The sequence below is a fragment of the Melospiza georgiana genome, chromosome 23, assembly GCF_028018845.1.
Source record: "Melospiza georgiana isolate bMelGeo1 chromosome 23, bMelGeo1.pri, whole genome shotgun sequence".
NCBI classification, from domain to species: domain Eukaryota; kingdom Metazoa; phylum Chordata; class Aves; order Passeriformes; family Passerellidae; genus Melospiza; species Melospiza georgiana.
The window spans coordinates 1,597,218-1,606,746 of record NC_080452.1 but is presented as its reverse complement, the minus strand read 5'-3'; positions in this window follow the sequence as shown (position 1 = coordinate 1,606,746).

Genomic DNA, 9,529 nt, shown 5'->3' with positions numbered 1-9,529 from the left:
ATCAGCCGGGTATTAGGCTTCTTCCTAAGGAAAAAGCTGTGAAAGCAGCCATGTTGTGGCACTTTTGCACTCCCTTTTGGATGCCTTTCACAGCTCCAGTGTGCCTGGAGGTCTGGGCTTCCTGATTTTAAAAATCCTAGCACAAGGCCTACCTAACCCCAACCCGACGACGAGAAAGGCAAATCAGCCAAGAATTAGGGATGTCCCCAAGGAAATAGCTGTGGAGGCAGGCATGTTGTGGTACTTTTGTGCTCTTCTTGGGTAGTCCTTCGCAGCTGCTGTGTTCTTGGAACTCAGGGCTTTCAGGTTAAAAGAACACTAACCCTAGGCCTAACTCAAAACACAACGCTAGGAAGGAAAACCAGCCTAAGGTTGGGGATGGTCTCATGGAAATAGCAGTGGAGGCAGCCAAGTTGTGTCACTTTTGCACTCGCGTTGGGATGCCTTGAACAGCTGCAGTGTGCCTGGAGCACAGGGCTTCCTGGTTTTCAAAGTCCTTGGCCCAAGCCTAACAGTAACCCTAGGAAGGTAAATCAGCTGGGTATTTGGGTTCTTCCTAAGGAAAACGCTGTGAAAGCAGCCATGTTGTGGCACTTTTGCACTCCCTTTTGGATGCCTTTCACAGCTCCAGTGTGCCTGGAGGTCTGGGCTTCCTGATTTTAAAAATCCTAGCACAAGGCCTACCTAACCCCAACCCGACGACGAGAAAGGCAAATCAGCCAGGAATTAGGGATGTCCCCAAGAAAATAGCTGTGGAGGCAGGCATGTTGTGATACTTTTGTGCTCTTCTTGGGTAGTCCTTCGCAGCTGCTGTCTTCTTGGAACTCAGGGCTTTCAGGTTAAAAGAACAGTAACCATAGGCCTAACTCAAACCTCAACGCTAGGAATGAAAATCAGCCTATGGTTGGGGATGGTCTCATGGAAATAGCAGTGGAGGCAGCCAAGTTGTGTCACTTTTGCACTCCCGTTGGGATGCCTTGAACAGCTGCAGTGTGCCTGGAGCACAGGGCTTCCTGGTTTTAAAAGTCCTTGGCCCAAGCCTAACAGTAACCCTAGGAAGGTAACTCAGCCGGGTATTAGGCTTCTTCCTAAGGAAAAAGCTGTGAAAGCAGCCATGTTGTGGCACTTTTGCACTCCCTTTTGGATGCCTTTCACAGCTCCAGTGTGCCTGGAGGTCTGGGCTTCCTGATTTTCAAAATCCTAGCACAAGGCCTACCTAACCCCAACCCGACGACGAGAAAGGCAAATCAGCCAGGAATTAGGGATGTCCCCAAGGAAATAGCTTTGGAGGCAGGCATGTTGTGGTACTTTTGTGCTCTTCTTGGGTAGTCCTTCGCAGCTGCTGTCTTCTTGGAACTCAGGGCTTTCAGGTTAAAAGAACACTAACCCTAGGCCTAACTCAAACCTCAACGCTAGGAAGGAAAATCAGCCTATGGTTCGGGATGGTCTCATGGAAATAGCAGAGGAGGCAGCCAAGTTGTGTCACTTTTGCACTCCCGTTGGGATGCCTTGAACAGCTGCAGTGTGCCTGGAGCACAGGGCTTCCTGGTTTTAAAAGTCCTTGGCCCAAGCCTAACAGTAACCCTAGGAAGGTAACTCAGCCGGTTATTAGGGTTCTTCCTAAGGAAAAAGCTGTGAAAGCAGCCATGTTGTGGCACTTTTGCACTCCCTTTTGGATGCCTTTCACAGCTCCAGTGTGCCTGGAGGTCTGGGCTTCCTGATTTTAAAAATCCTAGCACAAGGCCTACCTAACCCCAACCCGACGACAAGAAAGGCAAATCAGCCAGGAATTAGGGATGTCCCCAAGGAAATAGCTGTGGAGGCAGGCATGTTGTGGTACTTTTGTGCTCTTCTTGGGTAGTCCTTCGCAGCTGCTGTGTTCTTGGAACTCAGAGCTTTCTGGTTAAAAATCTCTAACCCTAGGCCTAACTCAAACCTCAACGCTAGGAAGGAAAATCAGCCTATGGTTGGGGATGGTCTCATGGAAATAGCAGTGGAGGCAGCCAAGTTGTGTCACTTTTGCACTCCCGTTGGGATGCCTTGAACAGCTGCAGTGTGCCTGGAGCACAGGGCTTCCTGGTTTTAAAAGTCCTTGGCCCAAGCCTAACAGTAACCCTAGGAAGGTAAATCAGCCGGGTATTAGGGTTCTTCCTAAGGAAAACGCTGTGAAAGCAGCCATGTTGTGGCACTTTTGCACTCCCTTTTGGATGCCTTTCACAGCTCCAGTGTGCCTGGAGGTCTGGGCTTCCTGATTTTCAAAATCCTAGCACAAGGCCTACCTAACCCCAACCCGACGACGAGAAAGGCAAATCAGCCAGGAATTAGGGATGTCCCCAAGGAAATAGCTGTGGAGGCAGGCATGTTGTGGTACTTTTGTGCTCTTCTTGGGTAGTCCTTCGCAGCTGCTGTCTTCTTGGAACGCAGGGCTTTCAGGTTAAAAGAACACTAACCCTAGGCCTAACTCAAAACTCAACGCTAGGAAGGAAAACCAGCCTAAGGTTGGGGATGGTCTCATGGAAATAGCAGTGGAGGCAGCCAAGTTGTGTCACTTTTGCACTCCCGTTGGGATGCCTTGAACAGCTGCAGTGTGCCTGGAGCACAGGGCTTCCTGGTTTTAAAAGTCCTTGGCCCAAGCCTAACAGTAACCCTAGGAAGGTAAATCAGCTGGGTATTTGGGTTCTTCCTAAGGAAAACGCTGTGAAAGCAGCCATGTTGTGGCACTTTTGCACTCCCTTTTGGATGCCTTTCACAGCTCCAGTGTGCCTGGAGGTCTGGGCTTCCTGATTTTAAAAATCCTAGCACAAGGCCTACCTAACCCCAACCCGACGACGAGAAAGGCAAATGAGCCAGGAATTAGGGATGTCCCCAAGGATATAGCTGTGGAGGCAGGCATGTTGTGGTACTTTTGTGCCCTTCTTGGGTAGTCCTTCGCAGCTGCTGTCTTCTTGGAACTCAGGGCTTTCTGGTTAAAAACCTCTAACCCTAGGCCTAACTCAAACCTCAACGCTAGGAAGGCAAATCAGCCTGTGCTTCGGGATGGTCTCATGGAAATAGCAGTGGAGGCAGCCAAGTTGTGTCACTTTTGCACTCCCCTTGGGATGCCTTGAACAGCTGCAGGGTGCCTGGAGCACAGGGCTTCCTGCTTTTAAAAGTCCTTTGCCCAAGCCTAACAGTAACCCTAGGAAGGTAAATCAGCCGGGTATTAGGGTTCTTCCTTAGGAAAAAGCTGTGAAAGCAGCCATGTTCTGGCACTTCTGCGCTCCCTTTGGGATGCCTTTGGCAGCTACAGTAAGCCTGGAACACAGGGCTTCCTGGTTCAAAAAATCCTAGCCCTAGGCTGAACCCTAACCATAAACCTAGGCAGATAAATCAGCCTAGGTATAGTGATGGTGCCAAGGAAGAAGCTGTGAAAGCAGCCATGTTGTGACACTTTTGCACTCCCTTTTGGATGCCTTTCACAGCTCCAGTGTGCCTGGAGGTCTGGGCTTCCTGATTTTAAAAATCCTAGCACAAGGCCTACCTAACCCCAACCCGACGACGAGAAAGGCAAATCAGCCAGGAATTAGGGATGTGCCCAATGAAATAGCTGGGGAGGCAGGCATGTTGTGGTACTTTTGTGCTCTTCTTGGGTAGTCCTTCGCAGCTGCTGTCTTCTTGGAACTCAGGGCTTTCAGGTTAAAAGAACAGTAACCATAGGCCTAACTCAAACCTCAACGCTAGGAATGAAAATCAGCCTATGGTTGGGGATGGTCTCATGGAAATAGCAGTGGAGGCAGCCAAGTTGTGTCACTTTTGCACTCCCCTTGGGATGCCTTGAACAGCTGCAGTGTGCCTGGAGCACAGGGCTTCCTGCTTTTAAAAGTCCTTGGCCCAAGCCTAACAGTAACCCTAGGAAGGTAAATCAGCCGGGTATTAGGGTTCTTCCTAAGGAAAACGCTGTGAAAGCAGCCATGTTGTGGCACTTTTGCACTCCCTTTTGGATGCCTTTCACAGCTCCAGTGTGCCTGGAGGTCTGGGCTTCCTGATTTTAAAAATCCTAGCACAAGGCCTACCTAACCCCAACCCGACAACGAGAAAGGCAAATGAGCCAGGAATTAGGGATGTCCCCAAGGAAATAGCTGTGGAGGCAGGCATGTTGTGGTACTTTTGTGCTCTTCTTGGGTAGTCCTTCGCAGCTGCTGTCTTCTTGGAACTCAGGGCTTTCAGGTTAAAAGAACACTAACCCTAGGCCTAACTAAAACCTCAACGCTAGGAAGGAAAATCAGCCTATGGTTCGGGATGGTCTCATGGAAATAGCAGAGGAGGCAGCCAAGTTGTGTCACTTTTGCACTCCCGTTGGGATGCCTTGAACAGCTGCAGTGCGCCTGGAGCACAGGGCTTCCTGGTTTTAAAAGTCCTAGGCCCAAGCCTAACAGTAACCCTAGGAAGGTAACTCAGCCGGGTATTAGGGTTCTTCCTAAGGAAAAAGCTGTGAAAGCAGCCATGTTGTGGCACTTTTGCACTCCCTTTTGGATGCCTTTCACAGCTCCAGTGTGCCTGGAGGTCTGGGCTTCCTGATTTTAAAAATCCTAGCACAAGGCCTACCTAACCCCAACCCGACGACGAGAAAGGCAAATCAGCCAGGAATTAGGGATGTCCCCAAGGAAATAGCTGTGGAGGCAGGCATGTTGTGGTACTTTTGTGCTCTTCTTGGGTAGTCCTTCGCAGCTGCTGTGTTCTTGGAACTCAGGGCTTTCAGGTTAAAAGAACACTAACCATAGGCCTAACTCAAAACTCAACGCTAGGAAGGAAAACCAGCCTAAGGTTGGGGATGGTCTCATGGAAATAGCAGTGGAGGCAGCCAAGTTGTGTCACTTTTGCACTCCCGTTGGGATGCCTTGAACAGCTGCAGTGTGCCTGGAGCACAGGGCTTCCTGGTTTTAAAAGTCCTTGGCCCAAGCCTAACAGTAACCCTAGGAAGGTAAATCAGCTGGGTATTTGGGTTCTTCCTAAGGAAAACGCTGTGAAAGCAGCCATGTTGTGGCACTTTTGCACTCCCTTTTGGATGCCTTTCACAGCTCCAGTGTGCCTGGAGGTCTGGGCTTCCTGATTTTAAAAATCCTAGCACAAGGCCTACCTAACCCCAACCCGACGACGAGAAAGGCAAATCAGCCAGGAATTAGGGATGTCCCCAAGGAAATAGCTGTGGAGGCAGGCATGTTGTGGTACTTTTGTGCTCTTCTTGGGTAGTCCTTCGCAGCTGCTGTGTTCTTGGAACTCAGAGCTTTCTGGTTAAAAATCTCTAACCCTAGGCCTAACTCAAACCTCAACGCTAGGAAGGAAAATCAGCCTATGGTTCGGGATGGTCTCATGGAAATAGCAGTGGAGGCAGCCAAGTTGTGTCACTTTTGCACTCCCGTTGGGATGCCTTGAACAGCTGCAGTGTGCCTGGAGCACAGGGCTTCCTGGTTTTAAAAGTCCTTGGCCCAAGCCTAACAGTAACCCTAGGAAGGTACATCAGCCGGGTATTAGGCTTCTTCCTAAGGAAAAAGCTGTGAAAGCAGCCATGTTGTGGCACTTTTGCACTCCCTTTTGGATGCCTTTCACAGCTCCAGTGTGCCTGGAGGTCTGGGCTTCCTGATTTTAAAAATCCTAGCACAAGGCCTACCTAACCCCAACCCGACGACGAGAAAGGCAAATCAGCCAGGAATTAGGGATGTCCCCAAGGAAATAGCTGTGGAGGCAGGCATGTTGTGGTACTTTTGTGCTCTTCTTGGGTAGTCCTTCGCAGCTGCTGTGTTCTTGGAACTCAGGGCTTTCAGGTTAAAAGAACACTAACCCTAGGCCTAACTCAAAACACAACGCTAGGAAGGAAAACCAGCCTAAGGTTGGGGATGGTCTCATGGAAATAGCAGTGGAGGCAGCCAAGTTGTGTCACTTTTGCACTCCCCTTGGGATGCCTTGAACAGCTGCAGTGTGCCTGGAGCACAGGGCTTCCTGGTTTTAAAAGTCCTTGGCCCAAGCCTAACAGTAACCCTAGGAAGGTAAATCAGCTGGGTATTTGGGTTCTTCCTAAGGAAAACGCTGTGAAAGCAGCCATGTTGTGGCACTTTTGCACTCCCTTTTGGATGCCTTTCACAGCTCCAGTGTGCCTGGAGGTCTGGGCTTCCTGATTTTAAAAATCCTAGCACAAGGCCTACCTAACCCCAACCCGACGACGAGAAAGGCAAATCAGCCAGGAATTAGGGATGTCCCCAAGAAAATAGCTGTGGAGGCAGGCATGTTGTGATACTTTTGTGCTCTTCTTGGGTAGTCCTTCGCAGCTGCTGTCTTCTTGGAACTCAGGGCTTTCAGGTTAAAAGAACACTAACCATAGGCCTAACTCAAACCTCAACGCTAGGAATGAAAATCAGCCTATGGTTCAGGATGGTCTCATGGAAATAGCAGTGGAGGCAGCCAAGTTGTGTCACTTTTGCACTCCCGTTGGGATGCCTTGAACAGCTGCAGTGTGCCTGGAGCACAGGGCTTCCTGGTTTTAAAAGTCCTTGGCCCAAGCCTAACAGTAACCCTAGGAAGGTAACTCAGCCGGGTATTAGGCTTCTTCCTAAGGAAAAAGCTGTGAAAGCAGCCATGTTGTGGCACTTTTGCACTCCCTTTTGGATGCCTTTCACAGCTCCAGTGTGCCTGGAGGTCTGGGCTTCCTGATTTTCAAAATCCTAGCACAAGGCCTACCTAACCCCAACCCGACGACGAGAAAGGCAAATCAGCCAGGAATTAGGGATGTCCCCAAGGAAATAGCTGTGGAGGCAGGCATGTTGTGGTACTTTTGTGCTCTTCTTGGGTAGTCCTTCGCAGCTGCTGTCTTCTTGGAACTCAGGGCTTTCAGGTTAAAAGAACACTAACCCTAGGCCTAACTCAAACCTCAACGCTAGGAAGGAAAATCAGCCTATGGTTCGGGATGGTCTCATGGAAATAGCAGAGGAGGCAGCCAAGTTGTGTCACTTTTGCACTCCCGTTGGGATGCCTTGAACAGCTGCAGTGTGCCTGGAGCACAGGGCTTCCTGGTTTTAAAAGTCCTTGGCCCAAGCCTAACAGTAACCCTAGGAAGGTAACTCAGCCGGTTATTAGGGTTCTTCCTAAGGAAAAAGCTGTGAAAGCAGCCATGTTGTGGCACTTTTGCACTCCCTTTTGGATGCCTTTCACAGCTCCAGTGTGCCTGGAGGTCTGGGCTTCCTGATTTTAAAAATCCTAGCACAAGGCCTACCTAACCCCAACCCGACGACGAGAAAGGCAAATCAGCCAGGAATTAGGGATGTCCCCAAGGAAATAGCTGTGGAGGCAGGCATGTTGTGGTACTTTTGTGCTCTTCTTGGGTAGTCCTTCGCAGCTGCTGTGTTCTTGGAACTCAGAGCTTTCTGGTTAAAAATCTCTAACCCTAGGCCTAACTCAAACCTCAACGCTAGGAAGGAAAATCAGCCTATGGTTGGGGATGGTCTCATGGAAATAGCAGTGGAGGCAGCCAAGTTGTGTCACTTTTGCACTCCCGTTGGGATGCCTTGAACAGCTGCAGTGTGCCTGGAGCACAGGGCTTCCTGGTTTTAAAAGTCCTTGGCCCAAGCCTAACAGTAACCCTAGGAAGGTAAATCAGCCGGGTATTAGGGTTCTTCCTAAGGAAAACGCTGTGAAAGCAGCCATGTTGTGGCACTTTTGCACTCCCTTTTGGATGCCTTTCACAGCTCCAGTGTGCCTGGAGGTCTGGGCTTCCTGATTTTAAAAATCCTAGCACAAGGCCTACCTAACCCCAACCCGACGACGAGAAAGGCAAATCAGCCAGGAATTAGGGATGTCCCCAAGGAAATAGCTGTGGAGGCAGGCATGTTGTGGTACTTTTGTGCTCTTCTTGGGTAGTCCTTCGCAGCTGCTGTGTTCTTGGAACTCAGGGCTTTCAGGTTAAAAGAACACTAACCCTAGGCCTAACTCAAAACTCAACGCTAGGAAGGAAAACCAGCCTAAGGTTGGGGATGGTCTCATGGAAATAGCAGTGGAGGCAGCCAAGTTGTGTCACTTTTGCACTCCCGTTGGGATGCCTTGAACAGCTGCAGTGTGCCTGGAGCACAGGGCTTCCTGGTTTTAAAAGTCCTTGGCCCAAGCCTAACAGTAACCCTAGGAAGGTAAATCAGCTGGGTATTTGGGTTCTTCCTAAGGAAAACGCTGTGAAAGCAGCCATGTTGTGGCACTTTTGCACTCCCTTTTGGATGCCTTTCACAGCTCCAGTGTGCCTGGAGGTCTGGGCTTCCTGATTTTAAAAATCCTAGCACAAGGCCTACCTAACCCCAACCCGACGACGAGAAAGGCAAATGAGCCAGGAATTAGGGATGTCCCCAAGGATATAGCTGTGGAGGCAGGCATGTTGTGGTACTTTTGTGCCCTTCTTGGGTAGTCCTTCGCAGCTGCTGTGTTCTTGGAACTCAGGGCTTTCTGGTTAAAAACCTCTAACCCTAGGCCTAACTCAAACCTCAACGCTAGGAAGGCAAATCAGCCTGTGCTTCGGGATGGTCTCATGGAAATAGCAGTGGAGGCAGCCAAGTTGTGTCACTTTTGCACTCCCCTTGGGATGCCTTGAACAGCTGCAGGGTGCCTGGAGCACAGGGCTTCCTGCTTTTAAAAGTCCTTTGCCCAAGCCTAACAGTAACCCTAGGAAGGTAAATCAGCCGGGTATTAGGGTTCTTCCTTAGGAAAAAGCTGTGAAAGCAGCCATGTTCTGGCACTTCTGCGCTCCCTTTGGGATGCCTTTGGCAGCTACAGTAAGCCTGGAACACAGGGCTTCCTGGTTCAAAAAATCCTAGCCCTAGGCTGAACCCTAACCATAAACCGAGGCAGATAAATCAGCCTAGGTATAGTGATGGTGCCAAGGAAGAAGCTGTGAAAGCAGCCATGTTGTGACACTTTTGCACTCCCTTTTGGATGCCTTTCACAGCTCCAGTGTGCCTGGAGGTCTGGGCTTCCTGATTTTAAAAATCCTAGCACAAGGCCTACCTAACCCCAACCCGACGACGAGAAAGGCAAATCAGCCAGGAATTAGGGATGTGCCCAATGAAATAGCTGGGGAGGCAGGCATGTTGTGGTACTTTTGTGCTCTTCTTGGGTAGTCCTTCGCAGCTGCTGTCTTCTTGGAACTCAGAGCTTTCAGGTTAAAAGAACAGTAACCATAGGCCTAACTCAAACCTCAACGCTAGGAATGAAAATCAGCCTATGGTTGGGGATGGTCTCATGGAAATAGCAGTGGAGGCAGCCAAGTTGTGTCACTTTTGCACTCCCCTTGGGATGCCTTGAACAGCTGCAGTGTGCCTGGAGCACAGGGCTTCCTGCTTTTAAAAGTCCTTGGCCCAAGCCTAACAGTAACCCTAGGAAGGTAAATCAGCCGGGTATTAGGGTTCTTCCTAAGGAAAACGCTGTGAAAGCAGCCATGTTGTGGCACTTTTGCACTCCCTTTTGGATGCCTTTCACAGCTCCAGTGTGCCTGGAGGTCTGGGCTTCCTGATTTTAAAAA